The 27697-nt window shown below is 37.6% G+C and overlaps 1 protein-coding gene across 9 annotated transcripts in view; it reads right to left on the bottom strand.

The window, feature by feature from the left end:
* The window catches only part of sox2 (SRY-box transcription factor 2), a 176475-nt gene that overhangs the window by 89397 nt on the left and 59381 nt on the right, over positions 1-27697 (bottom strand). Inside the window, exons 1-2 of one of the 9 annotated variants that reach the window (XM_032571998.1) lie at positions 5500-5788; positions 5304-5402 (exon numbers count right to left, since the gene is read on the bottom strand). The exons of 4 other annotated variants lie outside the window; for them this stretch is intronic. The gene's annotated coding sequence lies outside the window, so the exon portion shown is untranslated. Of the gene's footprint in view, positions 1-5303; positions 5793-27697 lie in introns of those variants that run through there. 4 more of the 9 variants (XR_004340457.1, XR_004340455.1, XR_004340454.1 and 1 more) reach the window with 4 other exon arrangements.

Genomic DNA, 27697 nt, shown 5'->3' with positions numbered 1-27697 from the left:
CCGCCCTCCCCCTGCCTCTCAGGCCGCCTGAGTGTCTGTAATGGCCAAGACAGGGAGGGAGGAAGTGAAAAGGGAATGGAGGAACGGAGCAAGAGAAAAAGAGAGCAAGCAGGAGGAACTGGAGGGTGAAGGAGGGAAGGGACAAAAGGAGGAGAGAGCGAAGCGATGGAGAGGAGAAAGAGGAGACATGGGAGCGGGATGCTTGGGCGGGAGTCTTTAGGGGGAAGCCAGGTGGCACTAAGCGTCTCTGTTGCTGCCCAGCCAGGCCTGCCGCCCCCCAGGGAATGAAAACCGTCAGCGCTCTCCTCTCCTCCGACGTCCACTTCATCCTCTCATCCCACTTCACGCACTTTCAGTTTCATCTGGATTCGCCCGTCTTGTTGAGACCTTCCTTTGGATTACTTTAAATCTATGAACCCGAGGTTGTCCTGTCTTCTTTTGTATTTACAGACTCATGAGAGGGGAACGGCTTTTCCCTCCGAGGCAGGGAGGAAGTATCGTAATTTCTGTCCTGATTTCAGGGATTAAATCAGGACAGAGGTCAAGGGAATTTTGCAATTGAATGAGAAATTTGATTGTCTTTTTATCTTTATTTAAAAGTTAAACACAGTTTTATGAAGTTCCTGTTGTCTTTCTTTAAAGACTGGAAATCAAAACACACAAACAGCAACAACTAAATCTTACAGATCTATTGAGCAAGATAAAAGAGCTTGTTTTAAGTATAATTCCTTCATACTTGTATATTATAACAAAACATTTCTTTCATGACATAGGTGACATCATCTGCCAGTACAACTTTTTTTTTTAAATGAATGCTAAGGAATTATTTACTTAAACTTTACTCATATTTCTTGCTAAAGTTACTTGTAGTTAGTTTTGTCTTATTTCAAGTTTACTAAGATATTTGCACTACAAACTAGACCCAAAATACCTGGTAAGATTTTGTGTTTTTGCAGTAAAAAAAAAATTACAGTAGAAAAACGAAAAGAAACCCTGCTGTGTACTGCCCAACAACCAGGGCCAGGATGTGGAGCCAGTTTTGGTTCCCAATCCACTAAGGAGAAATTATTTTACTAATGCAAATTACAGTACAGTAAGAGGTAATCCTATATATATCAGCAGTTATGAACTGATACATGGTAGTTTAATGCATCTCCAAGCCAATAACTCCATGTTGTTCTCAAAGAAATTGAATACAACTTGATAATTTTCAAATAGCTGAATTTTGTTTATAATCCTAAAAACTAAAAAACAATAATACAACTCACCTGATTTGGGCTTATGAGTTTTATGTAAAGTATAATGTTTTCAAAACATGTATTCAATGAATAGCAAAAATCTTTGGGTCGCCCCAACAACCCTTTCTAAAGACTAGTTCAGTCACAGTTTTTTCACCGACTGAAAAGCAAAGTGCATCAAACTTCAGTTTTACGGCCTTTTAGAAATATCAAATTTTGCAACAGAGAAAAAAAGACTTTTACTTTCAAGAAATTCAAGTGTGTTTGCTGATGATGACAACAACATGCTACCATTAGCATGGTGCTATCGAACCAAGCCATTACAGAGCAACACAGAGACACACAGAACAAACATAAACCTAAAGCTAATGTTAGCTACCACTAGCTAACATTATTTACATGTTAAAGTTAGGTGAAATGCTAGCATTTACTAAGGGCATGCTAGCAAACAGTAACAAACAGCATCTGATGTTCTATCAACAACTTGCACATCATCAGATGATACATAGCTAGCATTAGCATAAGGGAAGCATTACTCAAAACAGCAATGGCATCTAATGCTAACGTTAGCCTGCTTGTTTTTACACATTTTCCCCAAAAACAAACTTTACGGAGAGAATGGGAGGAAAATATTCCACATTTCATTCTTAGAATTAAAATGTTAAATATTTATTATAATTAGTCCCTTTAAGTCGTGTGTTACTTCTGACACGTATACATGTACTTCTGCGTCTTGTTTTGTCGCCCGTCAACAAACTGGACATCTGTGACTCAGCACTGAGTTCAGCTCAAGGAAAACCGCCACATCTCATAAAATAACCGTTCAGTTTGGTTGTTACCGAGTCTAACTCAAGGTCTCAAATATCTGCTGAAATAATCTGAGAAAAACCCAGGATTGCTTTCACTTCTGACGATCACTGTGTCCTAAACTAGCAGAACAAAATGAAACTCAGACAGGCATTTAAAATATTTCATCATTGGGATTCAGGGTCCTAGACACAGCAAAACCCGACAGTCTCAGTAAATCAGGAGAATAAACAGTTATTTCAGCTCAGTCTGATGTTTTACTTCACAAAGCATCAGATTTCTAAACATTTCAAAGTTTATTTTGTAGTTCAATGTGCTTTACATCATAAAAACATCAGTAATTAGTTATGGAACTAGATATAAATACTATAATTAGTCAAACGCCATCATTAAAAATCAAATATGTTGATTAATGTTTCACTTACTACCAACTTTAAACAGGTGGTTTAAAGCCTGGATTTAAAGGAAGTCGGTGTTTCGGTAGTTTTGCAGTTTTCTGGATGTTTGTTACAGATTTGTGGTATTATTTTAGTTACTATCAACTGCTACATTTAATGGTCTATTTCTTTTTTTCAAATAAATAAATTCATTCTGAAATCTCAAGAAATGATAAACAAAAAAATATTTTCTTTTTGCATTTTTTTCCAATAACAGCCTGAAGTTTTTATTTGCTAAACTGTGACCCAAAAATTTCACATTCTTCAGCTACTGTCAGCGTTTTTCCTGTGGCTCTCATAAGAACACACACCCACCCACACACACACACACGCACCCACACACACCCCCACACACACACACACAGAGGCAGTGGCCTCGGGACTAATTGCTAGATTGAAGCAGATTTTCTAGTTCAGTTCAGGGCTGTAATTGTGAAGAGAGCTGGGAGGAATGACAGGGCTTCAAGCTGAGAGGACAAATCACCAGAGGCCGACGATTATACTGCATTGATGTTCACATGTCGGCGTGTGTGTATGGGGGGTGGGTGGGGGTGTGTGTGTTTGGGGGTGAGGGGTTAAGCCAACCAAATCTCAGATCCAGGTTGCTGTGGCACTGACCCCAAAGAGCCTCATACGACCCCTGCTGACCCCTGCAGACGCTCAGCTCTGCATGCATGCTGCCAAAAAATAAAAACTCAACTTTACCTCCAAAAAACATATCCTGCTAATTTAACTCTCAATCTATGGAACTAGAACTTTTTTAAGGAATTATTGACATAAAGGAAACTCATATGTTGCTGAAATGTTACTTGTAAGTCAGTTAATTTTATACCAATCTATGCAAATATGTTTTAAAAAAATGTAAAACAATATTTATTGAAAAAAAGCACAATTAAGATTTTTTTGTCTTGAGAAATTCTTGTCTGCATTTTCTAACATCATTATTTGGTTTATGTTTATAAAGAATTTCATAAATTACATAAACTGCAGCACCAAGAGACAAGATCTGAGCAGCTACTTGCACAAGAAAAATAAAATAATCTCAAAATGTAAATATTAACCTATTTAATGTTTTTCATTATTTAAATAATTGGATTTTAGTGACAAATAGATGAACATTGGTTATGTATGATTTAAGCAAGATTGATGATTTAGTGGAAAAATTTGTCAAATATTTGCAGTTCAGTGACGGAAACATTCATCACACAACAGCAGGGATGACAGTATTAATTATTAACCCTCTATGGCATGACTTTTTATTTTTTGGGGGAAAAAATATTTTCCTGCATTCTTTGGGAGCTTGGTGGTCCCTAATTACATGTCAATCATAAAATCGGACTCTGACACCTCCTGGAACCAGATTTGGGTTTGTTGCCTCAGGGTAACATTGGTCTAGAACACCAAGATTTTCTACACTGATTATGAGAAATGAAATACAAATCAAACAAAAACTATATTCATAAAAAAACTTTTTTTTGGACAAAAATATGTCAAAAATCATGCCCCCCAAAAAATAAAATAAAAGGGCCAAGGTGAGGTACAGATATGTGGTTTGTTGCCTGAGGGCAACGCCATGCCATAGAGGGTTAATATGAAAATGGATCAGAACCGTCTTTAAAACCAGTCCAAATCCACATGCAGATCTAGAACTTTCCCACTCATCTATAAAAACTGACAATAATAATACAGATTTGGGTAAATAAGTACACATTTAGTCTTTTCTGTCTTTTCTTTTGAGTCTCCTGCTAAGCGTTGGGTTTCGTTTCTGTTGCCTGGATTCAATGTTAGAAATGCATTTTTTAGCTTAGCATAAATATAGCGAGAGGAGATTTCATCATATTGTTCTGCTCTCTGGTTGTGAATAAACCAGTTCAACATGGAAGGAAATTCATGTTGAAATTCATTTCTTCATTTACAGCAGGAAATGAAGAAATGATGCAACACAGAGCTAGCATTTAGCTACCAGAGGCTTAAAAATGAGAGATTCGCCGATATTAATATCTGTCCCAATATCGAAAAAAAATTCTAGATCGTGTATCAGTGATAATGTGCCTGATCTATTCAGTCTGATTCTATGCTTTATTAATTGTTATACATTATTTTCAGATTTCCTAATTGCACTTTCTGAACCATCTGACAGAATATTTGTTGCAGTTTAATTTACACATTTGACCAAACTTTTTGTTTTTGTCAGTTTCAGTTTGTCATTTATTTTACACGAATTGTTACACTGCTAATCACACAGACTGAACAAATTAAAGTTGTTTTTACGTTTGAGCAAACTGGTGAAACTATTGGTCCAATAAAGTGTGAAGTACTGCAGCAAAGTTATCAAATAAACTAGTAATTAAGAACATTTATGTTTGTGTTTAGAAGAAAAATGTTAATTCACCTGTTTTTCTGTATTGGATCTTATCACATATCGGTATCGGAAGTGAAAAATGTAGATCAGTGCGTTTGTAACTGTAATTATGAAAAAGCATCTGATGTTGTGAATGTTTCATGGACAAAAATGTAAATAAATAAAAAAATATGATGAGGTTTATGCAGGTTTAATCAACTCAAATTTAAGACTTTCTAAGACCATTGTGGAATAAAATTAAGACCTTTATCATGACTGAACTGCTACAGACAAACTGTGACATTTCCAGGATCTTTTCAGTATCTGGTCGGTATCAGCCGATACCAAACCTCAGATATCGGAAGTGAAAACGATCAGATCAGTTCATCCCTGATAGAAACTCATCACTGGTGGCCTTCTGGAAGATTTCACCAATCAGTCGTCCAGCTGATTATTTATGAAATGTTTCAGAGCGCTTACCTGGCCATGATGTCACGTTCGTCGCTATGACATTATCAGCGGTCCTGTCGTCTGATTGGACATCCACTGCAGCCTTACATCCAGAACAGGAACAGGAAACTGCTTCCCACAGCGACAGAAAGTCAGACATTTTGGTGTTTTCCTAAGTTTGTTTTAGATGATTTGACCAAATTTCCAGATTCTGAAACCTCCTTACTTAGAGGGGAAGAACTCATGTTAGTTTTTGCTTCTTTCCTGCAGCTTTTAAAAAAAAAAAATCTCATCTCAGTCTCCATCTTCCCTACCTTTCTGTCCGTACCCGCCCTCACACCTCCCCCTTTTCCGCTCAGTAACCCGTTCCTGCAGCCACTGTCCCAGGCTGTGGGCCCCGGACCCCGGGCCCTGGCCCACACTCCCAGGCCCGTGGCCCTCAGCTCTCCCTGCCTCTCCTCCAGCCTGCCGCCTCCCTCAGTCCCAGCCTTCTGCTCGCCAGCTAGGAATGCTGTGGCTCTAGACGTTTGGTCCAAGCCCTAGGTCTCTTTCACTGAGGCAAGATTAGTTCATAGAAAAACTCAACAATACGCCACTGAAAGCCATTGTTGATATTCAACATTTTTCACATAGCGGAGCAGAATAGACAATGCGGCAGCCGGGAAAGCCCGAAGCGGACTAGGAGGGTTGATGGCTGATGGTATCTTAGCCGAGCAAGGCCTTAATCCCTTTTATACACACACACACACACACGCACGCACGCACACACACACCCACACACACACACACACACGCACACACACAACGCACTCTCTCAACAGCTTGGAGACAGAAAAATCAATACTGCTTGCCGTGTGTGTGTGTGTGGTGGGGGGGTCGGGGGGTGGGGGTGTCTGGAGATGTTCTCAGATCTTTGACACACAGATCTGAGTTGTGTTTCTGATGTTCTTCCTTCATTTCCATCAATCAAAAACAACAGAGCAAGAATCCATATGGAAGAGGATAAAGAAAAAAACAAGAATTCAGACTTTTTCTCAGAATTTTGACTCTTTTTTTGAGAATTGGGACTTTATTTTCTCAATTTTGACGTAATTCTGATTTTTTTTTTTAATCATAATTCTGACTTGGATATAAAAATTCAGTTTTTTTCTCAGAATACTGACTAATCTCAGAATCTCAGTTCTGACTTTTTCAGAAATGTGATTTGATTTTTTTTTTTTTTTTGCTCAAAATTTTGACTTTAATCTCAGAAATGTTACTTTTTTTGTCTAACTTGTTTATGCTCCATCAGGCAAATCTAATCTTAAAACTCAAACCTACCAGATAAATTCAGGACAGACGTCCAGTGTGGATAAAGTGCAGGTTTACATTTCATATGCTAACATCATAACTGACATGCACTTAAGAATATTTGATTATCTTGAACTGAAAAAGGTTTCCTCTTTTTGAGAGGTTTTATTTTGCTGCCAGGTTTCATTTTCACAGAGTGAAGAAAAGAAAGAGCAGAGAGAGAAAAAGAGAAAAGTCTGGATCGGATCCAAGGCGCCAAATGGCACCAAGCAGTCTGAAAATACCACAGCAGGAAGTAAATATGAACAATATTTAAGGCATCAAGCTCAATGCATGTTGGATCTTATCTTTCCTAATATGCATCTCTGCAGTGCAACACATGAGGAGGATTTTTAACTTTCAGGCCTTTATTTACTCAGGAAGTAAGAAAAACACTTTGCAGGCTCAGCTTAGCATTCACTGTTAGTCCAGTTTGAGTTATTTTATTAAACAAATCTGTGAAGAAATTAATGCACTGTATTGGTATGAAATCATATTTAAATTTAATTAGATACACGTTAATTTGACTGTATTTATAAACCAACAAGTCAAAATGCAGTTTGGGCTTGCAATAATGTAAATTTATAAAATTATTACTTATTTATTTATGGTATTTTCATTTATGATACCAATACCAAGAGGAGGAGGATGAAGAGTATATGAGGTTTAGAATCAACTGGTACCGATCCGATACAGAAAAACTAGACTCAAAATGTTTCTTTTTTTAAAACACAAACATAAATGTAGTGAATTACAGATTCATTTGTAAAAAATGAAAAAGCTTCACAAACATGTGAAAAACGACGTATAAGTCACACAGCCAATAGAAAATAAAGAAACTGGAAACTGTTGGTCAAACATGTAAAAATAAGCTGCAACAACCCGTCTTTCACATCGTTCAGAAAGTAAAATTAGGAATTCTAAATATAATGTAAAATAAATAGAAAAGCATAGAATTAGACTGAATAGATCTGCACATTTTCACTGATACCCAATGTTTAAACATCAGGACTGATGGATTTTAATGTCGAATTGGTTCGTCTCCAATTATTTACTCAGCAAATCCTCGTCCTGATCAAACGTGGTGATAGTAGAAAGGAACAACTCTCTTAGAACCAGAAGTAACCTCCAGCAGAACGTTGGATAATTAAACTGAACAGATGTCAGATTACCAGATTTGCAGTTTAAAAAAGATTATTTAAAACTTATATAACATAAACTTACAAAACTCAGTTTTAATCCACTTTTTTATAAACATTTGACTCGTTAGTTGGAGAAATAAATACTTAGGTTGGCATCAACAGCTTGAGAAACAATTAAAAGTTGATTTCCTAAATGAAGGTGAAGCAAAACAAACTGTATTCCTGAGATGAAATGCACTGCAGAGCGTCACTTCAGGATTTGCACGGCGTTTCTCTACACTTCCATTTACGGTTACAGCTGGTTAATGTAATGAACGCCGCATGATGTAAAAACTCCTAAATCATGTCGCTGCAGCCGAATCATTTCATAAAACATGATTAAAAGTGTCGTGTAACATTGGGAGCAGCCGTGTCAGAGCGAGACATGTTAATTGTGCACTAATGATATATAATGAATGTCATCAGCCCCGAGGCTCTGGCTAACGAGCTAAATGAACTGGCACTAATGGGTCTGTTAGCTTATCTTAGCACTAACATTAGCTAGCATAATGAAGGGTTTGTCGTCTGGTGACAGCGACCGACGACTCTGAGTGGCACGGCGGTTTGCAGAGGTGTCATATTACAATTAGACGCTCCTATTAAGCAGCTTTTTGACATCAGCAACAGGAAAACAAAAGCGATGAATCTTTCACCCTCTGAAGATCAAAACAAGACGGGAAAAAGTTACTTTTCCTGCCTCTGCGCTGGCCTTCACCTGGACTCCTGATCCAAACCGGAATCCAGCGGCCGGGCTTTCCCTGGACCCTGAAGTTTGCTAGGTAGCAGAGAAGAGGAGGAAGATGAAGAGGAGGGGGACACAGGGGCCCCTTCTTCCCTTCGCTGTCCCTTTTGACCAGCTGACAGGTGATTGATGGCTATCTCCTCAGCCTAACAAAGAGCAGCTTTAGCACGACTAAAACAATGTACAGTAGAGTGAGGCAAACACTAAATTACACGTTACGCTCCTCCCAGTACTCCACTCTCACCCGCCTTTCTTTACCTTTCACTCTCAGTCTCCCACATTCAGCCGAACACGACGGCAGGCAAACAAAACAAAACAAAAAGTATGCTTTTTGTCCCTCCTGTGAGCCCTTCAGCGCTGCGGCTTGACAGCTTCTTTAGCAGGAGACGCACAAAAGGCCTGACAGTGAGGGAGAAACGAAACACACGCAGACACACACACCGACTACACACCACAGCACCGTCATTTGAATAAGGCACTGACCTTCAAGGAGTTGTTGTTTGGGAGGTGTGTGTGTGTGTGTGTGTGTTGGGGAGAGGTGTGAACTGTAAATTGAATGAACGCTGCGGATGAAGTGTGCATCGAGGGCCTTGCTCTTCATCTCAAATGGAAGAAAGCTGGCTGACAAAATAGGTAATTTGCTCTTCCTTTATATGAGTGTTTTATAAAGTGATATCCACCCAGCCAGGAGATCGGCAGTCACAAATCTTTACCATAAAGTTTTATGTGCTTTTTGTAGATGTTTCATCTCAGAATTTCAGTTATTAAATTAGAATTATGAATTTGATGCTGCAAATAACTGACAACACAAAAAATTAGAACATAATCAATTACCACTTAGAAAATTGTTCATTTTCTCTCTGCTATGTGTCGATTTCAAAATGAATCAGTAAAACAACAGAGACTGACATACATTTATGTCACAATTAATTTTGCTGGATGATAAATTGTCCCAGAAGTTGCTGCAATAAACGATAACATTGTTGTTTTGAGATCATTTTCAAGTAATGTAATGAAAAAAATGCAAGCACACGTTCTCAAAGATCAATAAACTTTAAATTCTGATGAATACTCAACACTGGAACTGGAAGACATTTTAAATATTCAAAATAAACAAACAAAACGACAAATAAATGAATTATAAAGTCTCTGCAAACAAAACTGTCCTAAAAAGAAATGGCCCAGTGGAGACAAAAACAGCAACTGAAGACTTTAACATTCGGTTTTTGGTAGAAAAGAAGGAAAAGATCAAATTGATAAATTATGTAAATGGAAATAATTGAATTTGTGTTAATTTATCATGGGATTATCACTGCAACAGGCCTAAATTTGTACAGTTTATTCCCAGAACCATTTGAGCCATGGTGTCAGCCTACAGATATAACGGCTCCAGCTCTTCTGGTTAAGCTTTGATAAGCGTTTCAGAGTGAGTTTAATGTAAATTATGACTATATTCTTCCAGAAGCACATCTGTGAGGTCAGACACTGATGTTGGATGAGAAGGCCTGGCTTTCAGACTCCATACAAGCACACAAAGGTCATTCTAAAGTCATTCATGTCATTATGGACCAGAAAAATGGCATCCTGAAATGTTTCCCACAGAGCTAAGAGTTTCCTTCTGTTTCCTGCTGGGTTTTATATGCCTGTGGCTGTCAGTGATTGGAATACCAGAATTCAATGATTTGGAATGGTAACATACTTTGGCCAATACAGTGTAACTACTAAAACTTAACAGCTGTGTTGATCAGAATGGGTCAAAGACCAGAGTTCATGTTTCCTCCATTTCTATAGCTGCCATTTTAATTCTTTGCCATCTTGACACAGTGAAGGAATTTAAAAATGAATGATACTGTTAGAAAACTCAAGTCTTGGATTCTTGGAATATTTTTAACTGACTGTGAGAGACAGTGTGGTTTTGGTTAACAAACATAGGCATATCAAATACATTGTTAAAGTTAGCAGCTGAAGCTAAAACAACTTGTTAGTCTATTGGTGTTGACGTACAACTAAAGTTCAGCAACAACAGCCAAATACTAGTAATCTGAAACAATCTTTACAGTCATTAATTTCCTTCCTTTAGTTGTTGCCATAGCAACAGGACACAGTTGGTCCACTTACTGAGCAGACCAGGAACTAAGCCATCTACGAAATCAGGGCCGGGCACACTTCCGCTAATAACGAAGCTAATTTTAGCTTAGCGCTTTTGCTAACTTTGTAAATGTTTCGCGCAGTTAGCTTCAGCTAAAAACATTTTTCCAGATAAATTTAAAACACTTGGCTGTTTTGTGAACTTTCAGTGGAATAAAGGTAGACATCTTTGGTTATCGACAGTAAAAACAACAACAGAGTTAGCACTGCTAATCATTAATAAATTAAAATTGTAACTATGAGCGAAAGGTTTGTTGAAAAGAATGACTTCCTGAAGTACGAACAGTTCAGGTAGGTGTGTGATGAGAAATTTGACCTTGTTGAGGGAAATACTCCATGTTGTAGCACATTGTCCTGTTATCGCTTTAGCATTAGCTTCCAGTGCATATTTCTATGCATATTTTCTAACTGCTAAGTAATGTTATTTATTGAAGCGTGAGGCTAAATTTCCACCGCTTCTAAAGTTGCTAGTACAAGTATTATCTAACAAACATGGTATAGTTTCATAATAAATACAGTTTCAGACCCTGGAAAAGACCAGATTATGTTTCACTATGTCCTCATATATAAAACCCGAATTAAAGCAGGTTATTTGTTCTCATTGTGAATGTTTCTATACCAACTAAAAGTCAATGGCATTCCATATTTTCTATTAAACTGAATGCTATAACCTAATTAACAAAACTGTAGAGATTCTATGAGATGAATTTTTACTTTCAGCAGACATGTTGGTGCTGAGCTCCACAGAAAATGGTTCGTCAATGGAAAAGGCCGCAGCTTCATTCAGAGGTAAAAATGGACATGATGTGTGCATTCCCCAGGAATAACCAACCTCCGCCTCTACAGCAGTCGTATTCATTTCACTGGAGAATTTCACTCACTGTATGCAGGTTCATCAGCACTTAAAGAATTCAAAGTGTTAACCTTACATTTTTTACTCAGGTATGCGCAACAAACTTAACTACTTCTAACTCTGCAGAGTGAATCCTGACGAATAGAGAGAGATTTATGATCTGTATCAGTCATTTTTTAAATGTTTTTTTGTACTTTTCTGTGTGTGGAATTAGAAATCCAATCAGTTTGTGGATGGGCAGCGATGAAGTGACCCCGTCTTTCTCCCATCTCTCCTCTACTTGGGCCAACAATCTGCTCTCTAATTGTTCATTCATAGCGTGAATCGTTAAATAGGGGGGGCGCAGCCTGGTGCTAAGATAATGACTCGCTCTGTGTCGTTAGCTAGCAAGGCTAAATTACCGCTGCGGCTCGGCGGGGAGTTACCATGGAAATAGGCCACAATGAGAGTGATTAGTCTAGTGTCTTTTTCCACACTGAGACGTTTAGCACTTCAGCACCAACTCCACAATCCTCGTTCATCTCTGTTCTGTTATTAGCGTGACATGTTTGCTTAGCTTGTTTGTTCCAATTAGCAATAATTAGCACAAGCTGCATCGATAAATTATATCTGATAATATTCGCCAGCTGTCTGACTGGGCGGCGATGAATTTCAGACTCAGATATGAGAAGATTTATGAATTAAAGTATCGGTTTCGTTTTCAGTTTTGTTGTGTTTGCAGTGTCAACAGACACTTTACATGCTTCTTTCTTCCCAGGGGTTTCTATGACAACCTTCCTCAATTACAGAGGCTCACTGTGTGATCCTTTGTAGGGATCTTCCCCTCCTTTCCTGAGGCGATGAGATTTGTGTCTTTTGTTGCTCTCTACTCTGAGATTTTAGATGTTTTTTTACTTCCATATAATCATTTTATCATTTCTTATAACTGCTGTGTTTGCCAACTCTTTGTTCATTCCTCTTCATCACCATCTCTTCCCTGTCCGTTGCTAAACACACAACTCAGTGCAGGTGTGTTTATATAAGTGTGTGTGTGTGGGGGGGTGTGTGTGTGTGTGTGTGTGTGTGTGTGTGTGTGTGTGTGTGTGGGTGTGTGTGTGGATTTGTTCATCCACATTTGAGGATCCTTAGGGTGACTGAGTGGCACTTTGCTGATAGCCAACAGGAGATTCGGACCACTTCCCGTTGGCCTTTCTCCCAAACCAGACGCCATGGGAGGAGAGGAAGAGAGCGGGGGGATAATCTGTGTCAGGCCGCCAGAGGAAAATCTAAAATAGCCGTCATTACCTGGCCTGCCGCTGGCATCAGAGGAGGAATCCGATCATATAGGTCTGCACTTATCAGTGTCACAATTCTAAACTCCAAAATTCAAGAATTTTCTCTAATTTGTGTCAATTACAACCATTGCAGATTGAATAAGAAAAAAAGTACATTTCCATCCATCGATCCATCCATCCATCAATCCATCCATCCATCCATCCATCCATCCATTCATTCATTCATTCATTCATTCATTTTCTAACACCCTAGTCCCTAGTGGGGTCGGGAGGAGCTGCTGCCTCTCCAGCTACGTTCCGGGCGAGAGGCGGGGTCACCTGGACAGGTCGTCAGTCTGTCGCAGAAGTACATTACCTCCAAAATGTTCTTGAAAAGACGTGGAAATTTCTTTATTTGAAATGTTGCAAATTTGTTAGAAAAAAACTGGAAATTTCTCAGATGTTTTCTGAAAGTCAGAAATTTCTGAGTTTGGAAAGTTGCAAATTTTCGACTTATCAAATTCAGAAATTTCCTATTTTTTTTCCTTGAAAGTTTTAAACTCAAAATGTCAGTTTTTCCAACACATTTTCTGTCCGTTGAAAATGTGACAGAAAACATTTTCAACGGTTTTCTGTCACCGTTGACAGAAAACCGTTGTCTGTCAACGGTTTTCATACATTCATACATTCACCTTGTATGAATGTATGAAAAAAATACATTCATACAAGGTGAATATATTTTTTTTAATTTCTGAGCTTTTCAAGTGCAGATTTTTTTAATTTCATTTTTTAATTTCTGAGATTAATCTAAAAAAAAATTCTGAGCTTTTTATTTCTTTTCTATCTGCAACAGCCCTAATATGCCATTGCATTTTTAAATATATAAACACAAAATCTAAGTATAAACATACTGCAGATATTTTTAAAGAGGTGATACCTGAAATATGTAAGCAAAAATTACTTACAAATTCTGAGAATGTTCTGTGAAAGAGAATTTGTTAACTTTTTTTCATACCTAAATGTTTCAAATTATTAGAATTACTTAGGAAAACTTGGGTAAATATAAAATTCAGATTTTTTTTATTTACAGAACTTGCAGGTAAATAGTAAATAACACCTCTACTGAAAAATGTAATGTTTTTCCAAAGAGTTAACAGCCAAAATACCAAAAGGTTCTCTTTCTGTTTGACCATCAGAGTGAAATCTATCATATATTAATTTCCCCATAATCTTAAAATGATGCACAACTTTGTGTTGCACATAAAATGCCAAGAAATTTCATTTCTCACTTTTTGTTACAACAACAAACTCTAAAGTTCAAGGTGTTTGAATACTTTTGCAAGGCCTTTTATAACATATAGATTATTAGTGATTTATATTAAAATTGGATCTCTGTGTTCTAGTTATGAGCAAACCAGATTAGGGGTGAAACATTATCTAAGCGGCACGTTCCCATATGTTGAAAGGAAAAACGTTTGTTATCAAAATCCCAGCTGAGCCTCTTAATAACTTCTGTTTCCGTTTTTTTTTTAAAGACGACAGTTCACTTTCCTCTGCTGTTTCACCGGCTCAGACATTGCATCACAATCATCTAATGTATTATTCTATGATAAACTTTACATCTTGAATGGTTTTGTTTGGTGCGTTTCAGGCCTTTTTAGTTCGTAACATCACCTTCAGCTAATTACTGCCACTTCCTGGTTATTGTCTTCTACTTTCTAACAATCAGCCCTGAGCTAATGCTCTTAACCCACATTACTAGCACTAATCCTCTCCAAGCTGCAGGCATTGTTTCTGGACGACTAAGTTGTACTGTTAGCATTGACAACAGGTGCTAAAGCTGCAGCTAACACCAGCTAACACCGCCCAGAGTGACAGGAAGACAGGAAATGCTGGGAGGTGATATTTACCTACTTACCCCCAGAACTAAAATGCATCATGCATGCTGACTAAATGCTTTACATACAAAAGACTTAAAACAAAGGCAACATGCTGATTATCGTTAGCTTACATCTGCATGACAGTGCAGCTCTGCAGGACAACAACATGGCTTCCTTAACCCACAGGAGGCAAAGAAAAATATGACGTTTACATTTTTAACAGGTTTAACAGTTGAGATTCACATTACAAACAGAAACGTTGTGTAATCTTCTAATAGAGGGTTTAGATGGCAATTATTCAACAGTTGTATTTATTCAATGCAAAAAAAAAAATTTTACATCAAATTTGTGCAGTTTTTACAAATTTGATGTAAAAATAATTTTTTTGCATCTAAATAACCAAACACAACATGTTGTGTATTTATATATTTGTGCATCATCCAAAGTCCTTTAAGGGCACAACGATAACAACGTAATAACAACGATATTTTTATATTATTTATTTGATGGGAACATGAATCTGACCTTTAAAGATCTAGATTTTTTATAATTTTATCTTTTTATTTTAGTGACTTTAGTGACTTTTATTTTATTTTAGTTACAAAGTTTTATTTATGTTCTGTTTTAAATGTGCTCTTACTGTTCAGTCTTTGATTCTTATTTGTATGTTTATATATTTTTACTTTGCAGCTGTTGCACCTAAATTTTCCCTCTATGGGACAATAAAGGATATTTATATTCATTTCTTTGAGTCTTATGTTAAAAATTACATTAAGCAAGCATTGAATTATTAAACTACTGTGTAAAATAGTATAACATAAAACCTCCTGCTATAAGACATTACGACTCAACGAAAAACACACATGAGGAATTTATTCATCAATGTTTGTTTAAGTGTGTTTAAGATTATAAAGGTTATAAGGCAACAAATAAACTCCAACATTTCAACAATATTTATTCAAAAGCACTAAAACAATGATCATGGAAAACATTCTTCTTGCAGCTGAACCTTTTTTCTGATTCTGAATAAATGTTTTCAAACTTTTGCTCAGTCTTCCCATGGCTACTAAAGCCCTTTTTAATTTTCTGCTGCACTTTTTATAATTATAAAATTATAATTAATGTGAGATTCCTAAGAGACCAGTGCTTACCCATGCTGATACATGACACAAAGTAATTATTTAAGTCATCATATAATTAATATTTCTTAATGTTTTCCATTAATAAAATTTGTTTCTAACACATACTAACAAGTTAAACTTTTAAGAATAAGTCTTACATGAAATAAAATGGTTTAGATGTAACTTTAAACCTTTTGTTATATTTATTATTCACTGTTTAATAAAATAAATAAAAAGAGACAGTCAGTCCCCACTCCTCTGAGCTCAAATGCAAAAAAATCTAATAAAAAAACAGGATAAAAATATTGATAAAGGTTAAAACCTTTTTTTTTTTTTAGAATTTTCTTCTTTCCATTCAATAATCTGTCTTTGGTTAAATAAAAACTATTAAATGCTGAAAATCTTCTCATTTTAATTCATCTTTATCTGTTGTCATTTCAGGTTTTTTTGTTTGGAAGTCAAATGAATTCTTCGGAGTGAAACTATCAATCAACATATCGATTAGCACTAATTAGGATCAATCCCTCTGCATTTAGCTCAGCAGATGAAGTCTGCTGTGTGTGTGCTTGTGGGCGTGTGTGTGTGTGTGTGTGTGTGTGCGGGGGTGTGTGTGTGTGTGTGTGTGTGTGTGTGTGTGCATGCGTCTTTGTCTCGACTGTCACCCTGAAGGTTATCTCCGTGGTGGCAGCATCGTCAGGCGACAGCGCCGTCCCATGATGCCAAGCGGAACGTCAAACTGTCCTTCCAACCACCGTTCACTTGACGACAAGAGTTTCACACACAAACCCTCATATAGACGTGCAGGTGGGAAGTGTGTGTGTGTGTGTGTGTATCACTGCTGCAGAAGGGCTGCTAAGACTTTGATAAGCTATCACCTGTCCCAGGGGACGGTCTCCAACGTCGCATCGGCCCAAACGCATCGAATCAAACGCACCCAGACTAAACATCCTGGCAACCAAAACCAAACAAACCCAAACTGACAATATATATTTTACATACATTTCTCTGAGATGGTCTCGCAAAACAGAGGAGCGTTTCATCTATCAGTGCTTAGCCAAGAAGGAAGCATCCCCGATAAGATGGAGTATTTAAAGGGCCGGCGCAGAGCCACATGAGGGCCTTGTAGCACACAAAGCCTTCACAGCAGTCACTATCAGTGTAAAGCTGTTTCACAAACCACCTGTCAATCAAATGATGGCTACTGCCAGTTTCATCATACACACACACACACCCGCACACACACAGTGACTTCAGATGGCCGACATGCTCCAAATGATCACTTCCTGTTCCCATCTGAAGTTATAAGCATCCATTAGGTTTCTAACAGAACGGTGCTGATTGGAAGTTTACATACACTTGTTGCTATTTTAGGATTGTTAATCACTGAGTATCAATCATTACTGGAAAACATTCAAAAGTTCTTCGTAATAAAGGAAGCACTTTATAATTCGGGGAAAACTGTGAATTTAAACATTTCAGATTGTATGTGGGGTGAGACTGTGTAATGATTCAAGCAAATCAAACAATATCCAAATATAAAACAGTTTAAAACTTAATTTAAGAAAATGGTCATCACTGCTGTAAGTGCTATTATAATGTTTTTGTTTCTATTTAATGAAGTTGTCAAATATAACTGCATTATAGTATATTCATTTAGAATTAAGATGTGAAAAGTATGCTAGCTTATAATGTCATGCAGTGCATTAGTTACAGATATGGACGGAGAAAATACTAAATAATAACGACTTAAAACCAAGTTGACATAAATAGTGATTTATTGGATGATGCTACAGACGTAAGAGGTGTGGCTGTAAAAACAGCTCATGCTTCTTCCTACTCCTCCTAACGTTTAAATACTTTACTGCTGTTCTTTTGTTTGTTTTTGTTTTAAAATTTGTTTGTATGTAACTTTGTTTATTTTGTTATTACACAACAATCAATAAAGTCAAGCTAACTAATGAACTATAACAGAAAACAAGCTGGATTTGAAAATAAAGAATTGGGAGTGTTTCTGAGAGCAAACTGGATCTGGGTGTGTTTTCACCAGTAGATTCGGTTTGATTTGGGTCCAAACTGGAACATCTGTTACATTTTCACTGCTGCAGTTTGTTTTCACGCTGCGTTGTGTCAAACAAACCAAACTCTTTTAATAATAATCTCAGCAACGGAAACAGGTTTGCTAATTGCTGCTGGCTAGTCTGAAGGAGCTGAGTGGGGGAGGAGCTTCGCCTTGAAGGCGGGGCTAGGTCCAACCAGGCCTGAACAGCTGAATGGTTGCCATGGAGACTAAAGGATTTCATGCATAAAAAAATCAAAGCAACACTTCAGGTTTGTTTTTTATGAGGAAATAAAATTATAACATGATGGAAAGCTTAAAAAGAAAAAGTCTATTTTATATAATACTGCCCCTTTAGAATCTGGAATGATATAAAACATTTTATAATTATTATTATTCTTTATTAAACCAGATAAAACCCCACAGAGATCAAGTTCTCTTTCACAGGGTGACTTGACCAGAAAAGGCAACAGCAGACATCATAATAACCCAGACAAGCAGGCAGAACTAACAAAATAGACACTAGAAATATATAAAATGCAAACAATTTGAAAAAGTGCAAGAGTTGTGACAGTAATAATTAATAAAATGGAGAAGAATAAAGGCTTAAACAGGAGCTAAAGTGATGCTTTTAGACTTCATGACTGGAAAACTTTATAAATTATAAAGATTTGTTTATAAATTATTAAAAACATTCCAAGCTTTAAAACTGTAAGATGATGCAAACATTAACCAGATAAACTCAGTGAACTGTTAAAGGAAAAAAAAAAAAGTCCTTACTCAACACACACTCCTACATGCACACGCAGCAACACACTCCTTGCCTTGTACAATTACAGAATTACAGCATCTTGGAAATGAGACATGACAGAGGAAAGGCTGGCTGCCGTGTTTTCTTTAACTCCCTCTGTTTCACACACACACACACACACCCACCCCACACACACACACACACACACACACACACACGCAAACACACACACACACACACACACACACAGCTCTCCCATAATGAAGAGTTCTCCCGCGCTCGCTATGTCAGTGACACAGGCTCCATTACCTGACATGTCACCACAGCGTCCAACTGACGGCCTGTCACATCCTGTTTGGTTGCCATGGCGAGAGCTGCTGAAAGCCACATGATCCGGCGACACAGAGCTGTGTTTGGTTCATCAGTTTAAAACTGTGTGTGTATTAGATGCACAGAGTAGAGAAACTGATTAGGGATGAGTTTGTAGTTACCTGACAAAAATGCTCCTGGTTTATATAACACCGCCGACACGCTGCATGTTACTGTTTACATCCAGAAATTTTGCGTATGCGCGCAACGCTGGAGGGCGAAGAGCTGATTGTTTCACATGCCGTCCATAAAAGCGCCGCTGTGACAGAACGATACGGTTAACTACATGAGATGTGGGTATTATTAATCTGGTGAAAAAAATAACAGAAAAACCGTTGAATAACAACTCAAAACCAATTTTTTCTCGCTCCCTGTGTTGCTACGGTACACGCAGACTTGTTGCTATGGCGACTGACAACACCACCACTATATGTTTCGGGATTCAACACTAAAAAATACTCAAACGTTTCCCACACAAGAGCAGTTTGTTACAGTTTTATGTTTTCAGGCTTGGTGTTTATTTAATAAGTGATCGCTGTGGTGGATTAGCAACATGGACTGTGGCAGAACCACAGTGCTGGTTCTGTTGGACCTCAGTGCAGTTTTTAACACTGTTGACCATGACATATTACAATCGACTGGAGAGTTGGGTCAGACTTTCTGGTCCAGTGCTCAACTTGGTTGGAATCTTATATAAAGATCAGAGATTTCTTTGTTTCATAGATAACTTTTTATTGAAGTCATATATAGGGAACCCCAAGGTTGAATCCTCTCATTCAATATCTATAAGCTCCCACTAGCTCAGGTTATAACAGGAAATAAGATTAGCTACCATAACTATGCAGACGATACACAGCTTCACATTACGATGTCACCAGGTGACTCTGAACCATCCAATCAATGAACAGATCAATGTGTGGATGAGCCAAAACTTTCTCCAGCCAAACAGAAACAAAACTGAAGTTATTATCTTTGGACCTAAAGTGGAACGATCTAGAGTTATAGATCTAGAGTCAATGCACAGCTTCAGTTATTACAGCTGGAAACCAGCGATCAGCCCGAAACCTGTGAGTAGTGATGGACTCTGACCTGAACCTCCAGAGCCACATAAAGACAGTCACAAAGTCGACCTTCTATCACCTGAAGAACATTTACAGGATGAGAGGACTAATGTCTCAGCCAGATCTAGAGAAACCCAACCATGTGTTTACTGTTAGTTGCATTGATTACTGCAACAGCGTCTTCACAGGTCTAACTAAAAAAAATCCAGACCTGTGAACTGATCCAGAATGCTGCTGCTGGAGTTCTGACTAAAACCAGGAAGTCAGAGCACATCACCCACTTCTACAATCCTTCCACTGAGAGAATAGACTATAAAATGGTGTTGCTAGTTTATAAATCTCTTAACGGCTTGGCATCACATCAAAGATCTGCTGTTGTCATAGCAACCTCCCAGACCTCTCAGGTCTTATGGTTCTGGTCTGCATCCCCAGAACCAGAACCAAACATGGAGAAGCAGCATTCAGCTTCTATGCACAACAAATCTGGAACAAACTTCCAGAAAACTGCAAAACTGCTGAATCACTGAGTTCCTTTACATCTACCTGATGGAGTTGCTTTTGAAGCAAAAACTGTAATGTTTCACTTGTTCACTGCATGTTTTTATGATGTAAAGCATTTACTATATTTGCTATACAAATAAAGTTTGATTGATCTTATTGCTTTGACCATTTTTGCAGAAAATTAACTCACAATTATGAATTAGCAAGAAAAGTTGACTGATGTAATTTTCCAGTAAATAGATAAAAACTGCTTTGATTTTATTGATAAATAATATTTAAGCACACAACTGTTTCATCTGGAGTCTAAAGGGCCACATAAGAAGTTGCAGTGGACTTAGTTTGGCCCCCGGGCCTCGAGTTTGACACACGTAGGTTAGAGAGGGAGATCATTTCCAGAAACATGTGGCTCCTAAATGACTAAACACCATTACGGAAAAACCTAAACTCGTCTCCAACCAATTAAAAATGGTGTTTTTGAACGGTGGGAGGAAACCGGAGTAGCCAGAGGGGGCGCTGTTAGCGGACGATCTTCCTGCCTGTTGGAGGCGAACAGGAGTTATGGTCTCATTACACTCAGCTCTAAAGTCACTATTGTGTGTTTTCCTCCACAGCCGAGAGAAAATAAGAGAAACCGATTTCATTGTCTTCTTGTGCCTGTCGTTCATCTTTCCCCCGTTCCAGCTCTCTCTCTCTCTCTCTCTCTCTCTCTCTCTGTTTTGTTGTTTGTTCTGCTAATTTACTTTATTGCCCTGATAGCTCCCCACCGTCTGACGAAAACAATTACAGTCTCTTCCCCTCCATCTCTTCCTCTCTTCTCCATCATCATCACTCGCTCTGCCTCTGTAGCAGAGAGCTCTAATTAGGTTTCACTGATGCTTTTCCAACTTTTCTCAAGGTTTTTCACATTTCTATGTGTCGACATTTTTTTAAGGTACGTTTGTGCAATTAAAGTTCCACTGAATCATTTTTAAAAGGGAATTTACAGCAACTTTGTACTGATTACATAAAGCATGTTGAGCTACCTGCTGCTGCATTTCACATACATTATATTTGCCAAGGCCTGATGAATCAGTTTAAAAAAGAATATCTTATTTATTTATTTTTTTAATCTCCTTTTTCAGACTATTTTCAGAATATGATCTCAGCAAGTTTGGATGCTGTTTATGCACACAAAAAAATATTCATGTGTATTAATAACGTAGACATGGAAAAATTAGCAGCTGAGGTTCTTATATTGTAAATAAAACATGAAAAATGTTATTTAAAAAAAATAGGTTGAAATCCCTGCATAATCATAAAAATCCAAAAGAAAAAAAATTGTTAAGTTGTGAATTAAGTTAAATATTTTTACTTATAGTTGTGTAAAAATATTCTGGTGTCTCTAGTATCTCAATGTGACACATTTATATGATAATAATGGCTGTTAAATAAAAAAATATTGAAAAGGATAAAAATATCTTTACAACAATTAAATATTTAAACATATTTGTTTTCCTTTGTCTTGTTTTGAAATTGTTTTGTCAAATTGTAGCAATAAATCTCTCAGTGGGTCACATTAGTCCCTTTAACGCCCAATAGACTTTATCAACTATTCGTTCAAAAAATAGGTGCTGCTTTAATATTCTTCCCCTTTTTGCCCAAAAAGATTCTTTAACTTTATGGTAATTGTGGATTCTGCTGTTTGTGTTTTTCACTATTTTCCCCCATTTTATTTGAAAAGCTAACTTTCTACCTGTGTTGACGTCTGAAATTCATCTTCAAAAGATTTTCATCCATCTAAATATAAAATATTCTCAGCCGTCTGAGGACAGTTTGTTCTTCTTAGGCTGTTGGTTTGTTTGTGAGTGTTTTGATGATTGTTTTCAGGGTTTTTCTGTTGCGCTTTATGTCAGGAACATTCTGCACTTCATTAAATGTGACAAAAATTCACATATAAACCCAAAATCCTGGCTGAGGATTTCTTAAAGGAAAAAAAACTAGTTTCCAACAGACCACAGAACCACACCGCATACTTTTATTAGATAATCTTTCAGCACCTGTTTAGATACATGGAGAACTTCTTTTCAACGTCAAACTAAATTTGCAATTAGGACTTTCATTATGCTGAATTAATGCATCATGATTTGCATGAAAACAATAATTTGTATGAAACTAAACTGGTTCCCGTGCGCCTGTCAGCTCGTCCCTCTTCCTGGCTGCAGACAGGATAGCATTACATTGTCAGCGGTAATTTAACTCTCATCTGTCTTCACTAATTATTGTCACATTCATCAGATTCATCAAGAGGGGCTCTCACAGGGATTGCACCGTTTGCCGTTAATACAACATCAGCTGCTATTAGGACCGAGGAAGCTGAGAGGTGACTGTGTGTCTGTCGCTAATTAGACCAAGCTGTGTGATTAATTATACAGTCCGCCTTTTTTTTTTTTTTTTTTACTCCAGAGCCTGAGGATGACGATGCTGATGGTAGGAAAAATAACGGCAGAAGAGGAAGAGTGAAAGATGGAGGAAGAGGGAAACGGCGTCGGTGGAGAGGAGGAGAGCTGAGAGAACGAAGCGGAGAGGTGAAGTGTTTTGTCACGAACCCTCAGAGTAATTCCCACCTGACAAAGACGCTTGAATCAGGGGGGAAATTGCAACTTGTCACCCAGCAAATAAACTGCCCTGATAACTGATTAATAACGCACACCTGGGACAGCTGCACACACTCACTCACATGCAGATGTAGGCACACGCTGAGACACACACTGAAGATTTCTGAACACACACACACACACACAATTATGCACATTCATGCTTTGGAAATTCAGCCAAATTCAGAAACTCACACACTTCATGCAAAATTAGCTGCCATTCACAAGTAAGTGGCATAATTTCTCCTATAGTTAGGCACAAATAAACTGTCATAAATATCATGAAACCATCAGAACATTTAAATTTCTCTTCTAATATTGTTCTCAATTACACCAGTTTTCAATGCTGTTCATTAATACTTGTGTGTTTTATTCACAGTAGATTGCATTGTTGTTGTTTTTAACTAAAGTGGAAAGAGGAAACCAGTCTGATATAAAGTTAAAGATTTTATTCATTTATCAATTTAGCTTTAAGTTTCACCAAATAATTAGTAACAAATATCAAACGAAAATCAAAACAAAGCCCAAATATGTCAATCTGAACACAAAAAGAGAAAACTTTAGGATCAAAATAATCTTTAACTTAATGGTATCAAAATATCCTTCACTCAATAAGTTTTCCTCCGTAGAGCAGAAAGTATGAAGACCTGCTTTGCCTGATGCAGAATGATGCAAAACACAGAATCATCAGAGCAGGTTGAAGAAAAGATTCTCACTAACCTGAAATAACTCACATCATAAACATCATGGCTGAGAAACATGAGGAAAAACTATATAAATCTTAAGTCTGTTATATTTCTGTGAAGAGATTAGGACAGGTCTACGGTCCATACAAAACATGTTTACTACATTTTTTGCATCAAATCATTCTTGGATAAAGAGATTTTGAGTATTTTGGGCTCCTTCCAAACTAAACTGTTTTAGAGTCTCTGTCACTTTAAATCCAAATAAGCTGCTTTGGCCACACCCCCCAGCCTCCAACTCAATGTTTACACTTGCAAGTAAAAATAACTGCAAACAGATGCGCAATTATACAACCAACAAGAATGCAGCAAGTGGTTTCTGGATGGTAAGTTAACAACAAAACATGCATACAGCTGTAAAACCAGCTAACCAAACATGCTGGAAGTCTGCTTGGGTTGCTAGGTAACAGGCGGAACTTCACTGGGGTTGCTAGGTAACAGGCAGTGCCTGCTGATTTGTGACGTTACATTTTGTAGGTTTTTTCAAGACACCAAAAAACATTAACTTATCGATATAAAACAGAAGAGAGGATTTTTTTAAGTGCTCAGATTGTTTTTAGAAGCTATAAAAACTCATTGGAAGCACAGCAAAGCTTTCTAAAAATACACAAACTCAATAAAGTCTAACGGTGGGTTTTGTGAACAGCTGGAGGAGCCATCGATGCTTCGAGATGATGTTCAAGTAAACAAGGAAAATCCAAACCCATCTTTTAGGTGTCAGGCCCGGGTTCAGAAAGGTCACCTGATGTTTACACAAAAGGAAAGTCCGTGAACAAAATGAGTAATTTTTCAATTTTTTTAATGTGTCTGGGGAGATGAAAGAAGATGGTTAATACTGCTTCATACTGGAAATAAAAACAAATCTGACCATCAAGTCCCTGGAGACAAAGACAACAACAATAGGAGAGGAGAAAAATCCAATTACTGACAGACAGAGCTTTTAAAAGACTCAAAGGATCAGCTCTCTTCCCGCTTTCCTCTTTCTTTTTCTTGAGATGATGCACATGCACACATGTCAGTCAATATTGGCACACATTGACCCTCCCTGGAGAAGCCATTTAGAGTGACATCTACTCTTAGTGCCTATTATACACTTACACCTTCCTCCCTGAACTCACAGCCTCGCTGCGTTTCTGAGGGTTCGCACCTTCCGGCCTCTGATCCGCTCTCTGATTGGACAACAACGGTGGGACCAAGACGGGGTCGGGCCGGGCCATGCTCGGCGCCACCAAACTCATACACCCATCACGTTTCTTACAGCAGCCACACACTCTCACACACACACATCTCCTCCAAACAAAACCTCTTCATCTGCAGCACAATGGAGGCTCTCCTGAAAGCCTATCATTTTCACTGGCACCGGGTCGAACGGTGACGAAGAGGAGGAGGAGGAGGAGGAGGAGGAGGGACGGAGGACAGGAGGACGGGGACACAGTCGAAAATTGGATCAGAGCCGAGTGTTGTCATTTGGAGTTTTATCAGCGGAGCCTGACGCCCAAAAGGTCATCTGACATAATGGCTGATGAATTTAAAAAACGTGCTGAGCAGGATTTTCATTTGCAATTTTCAATTTAGCCAGACGGAGCCTCTCATGGCAGCCGGCTGATAACCGTCTGCAGCCTGTCAGCGCTATCGCAGCTCCTGTCACAAACATCAGGCAGCTGCTGCAGCCGCAGGACGGAGGGATGCAGACAGCCAGAGAGAGAGATGCAGAGGCGATAGGGAACAATCAGAACGCACAGAAATACACAGATACTCTACAAGTTAGCTTACACTTAAACAATCTGCTGTTCTGTAACTGTGCTTAAAGAAACATCCAGATTTGGAGGAACACGCTGCGTTTCCATTAAATGTACACAAAACGTTGTCAATATTTCGCCAACGTTGAAAAAACACACCTGCAGCGTTTCCATTAAATGAGAAACGCAATTAAAATCACACATGAATATGTTTGCTCATGTCATTTAAAACATATGTAGAGCCAACATCCTCCAACCACTTCCTGTCGTCTTCTTCATCGTTTCCACCAGTAGTAACATCATGTTGTTGACCACTGGTGTTTCCATTTCAGTTTTTCCAAATATACTAATTTTGATACAGCCAAAAAACCCTAAAATGCAAAACAGTATTATCAAAAAACATTTTTTTTCCATATAGCAAATTTATTTTTGTATTTCCAATTTGTGCAATTAGTTGGTCAACGGAAAAGCAGCTGGTGCAACAGTTTGGTGTCAGAGTTTTAACTTGTGACTTGGAGTTTTTGTAGAATCTACACATAAATATCTGGTTCTTCACAGAGACAGAAACCTGGACTAACTCTGAGAAACACAAATGTTTAAAACTGGCTGTTAGCAAGAGATGCAAACAAGTTTGTACAACATGACCAGTGACTTGTTGGAATAAAACTCCAGCAGATTTCACACAATCCACTCATCTAAAGTCAACTTTCATGTGAACAGAATTATTGGGAATTATTAGAATTATTTACATACATTTTAAGTCGAATCAATCAAATAAATATTATATAAAAATCTAATTTGATTCAAAATTAATGTAATTTAACTCCTTTGTAGCTTCTTTTCTGCTGATCCTGTGGTACATCATCGATTCTTGTATCGGAAAATAAACAGGAAATAGTATTTTTAATTTGCACGTACAGTATATGTTTTGACTGGTCAAAACAAAAATTATATTCATTAAAAGAAGGAAAATTTACAAGCCATTTCTTAAAACTGCCTAATGCTGAAGAAAGTGAAAGATTATGAAAGGATTTCTCAGGTCCTAATTAAACGATACTGCAGCTCAGACATTTATAAGTTCAATGGAGCAATCACTGCTGCAGATTTTACCGCTTTGACCTTAAAGTGTATTTAGTTTATTGAACAGGAACCATGGATGTTACAAAAAACACATATATACGGTTCAATCATGCAAGTTTCATCTTTTCTTGTACGGGCGTCAAACTTTTATTCAGCAGTTAATATGTAAACAAAATTTTTACTGTCAACATTAATTAATTTGAGGAATACAAAAAGGAGCACGTTAGCTTTACTTCAGAAGAATAAATGTTTTCTAGTCTGATCAGGATATTTAGGAAATGAAAAACAAAGAGAAGTTTGTAAACGCCATGAATGAACGGCATCAAAACAAAGTGATAAAAACTAACAGGACTGAGGAGTGGTACCAAGGACAACCTGAGAATCCTTTTAAACGTAACTAAAAGTATTATTAGTTTGATGTAATTTGCACCTGAACTGACAGAGATAGTTTACTGTGTGTCAAACTCAAGGCCTGGGGGCCAAATCTGGCCCACATGAGCTTTTTATGTGGTCCTCAAGGCTCATAATTGGAACAAAGATACCATTTGTATGTTTAAATATTATTTTATGAGTGAAATCAAACCGGTTTTTATCTCCATACTGCCTTATAACATCAGTCAGTAACTCGAGTCTTTTACGATTCTGCAATTGCCAAATCCCACTTACAGGTGGCGGTATAACTTACAACTGTCTCAGTCTTACTTGATGTCAAGTTATCCGTGATCGATATGGTGAGCAACAAAAGGTCGCACTTACCATCAAATATAAGCACAAATATTGCAAAATTTCTTGCAAATATTCTTAAAGTATCACAAAATGAGCGATTTTTATTGATAATCACAAAAACAATCACAAGATTCTGGATGGGCTGATCAATGTGAAAAGATGTTCAATATTATTTAATTTTGAAAGGAACTCATCGAATGCAGACAGTTACTGATCAATATATTGACAGTTTGTTCATGGATTTTATAAGTACACAAA

The sequence above is a fragment of the Xiphophorus hellerii genome, chromosome 9, assembly GCF_003331165.1.
Source record: "Xiphophorus hellerii strain 12219 chromosome 9, Xiphophorus_hellerii-4.1, whole genome shotgun sequence".
NCBI classification, from domain to species: Eukaryota; Metazoa; Chordata; class Actinopteri; order Cyprinodontiformes; family Poeciliidae; genus Xiphophorus; species Xiphophorus hellerii.
This window is presented reverse-complemented; position numbering and strand designations above follow the sequence as displayed.